This window comes from Penaeus monodon, chromosome 19, assembly GCF_015228065.2.
Source record: "Penaeus monodon isolate SGIC_2016 chromosome 19, NSTDA_Pmon_1, whole genome shotgun sequence".
NCBI lineage: Eukaryota > Metazoa > Arthropoda > Malacostraca > Decapoda > Penaeidae > Penaeus > Penaeus monodon.
Genome location: NC_051404.1, coordinates 45540316 through 45540927, shown reverse-complemented (window position 1 = coordinate 45540927; position 612 = coordinate 45540316).

Below are 612 nucleotides of genomic sequence, written 5' to 3'. Positions count from 1 at the left end.
GGCGTACATAGACAGCACCCCCATGAAAATTTTCCTTGGTGTAGGGTCTTGGCTGATCTTCTTTAGCGTCTTCGTCTTGAATTATTCCCCATCACGAAAACAGGAGGAAGAAAGCAGACGGCAACTTGAAGATTTATTTGTGGAGGAGATACGGCGAAGACTCTCTTTCGAGGCAATATATATATGTGGCAGAATCTTGGCTTGTATGAAGTGAAGTGAAATGTAAATTTACATGTACCAGGATTTGATGAATGAATGAATAATGTAACGGGAAAGACAAATGGTATTACATAGATCTATAGGAAATGCTGATAAACATGAACAATGGCAGAAAAATGCCAATACCTCATTTACTTAAACAATAAAAGGGAAAATAATACCGGAATTATTAATGACGCATTGCATTTATCTGTATGGGATACCAATGGGATTAGAGCTGCAAGGAAATCTTTTCTAAATGATTTCACGTCGGAAGAGTAGAAAACCTGCGCAGTTCTATGATTCCATTGCATGTGCAATATAAAGTGAATCCCAGGTATACAATCGAGGAATTAAAACTTTAGCCTCGTGGTTAAGCTGCAGCCCTGGATTTCCGAGCAGGGACTGATCCGG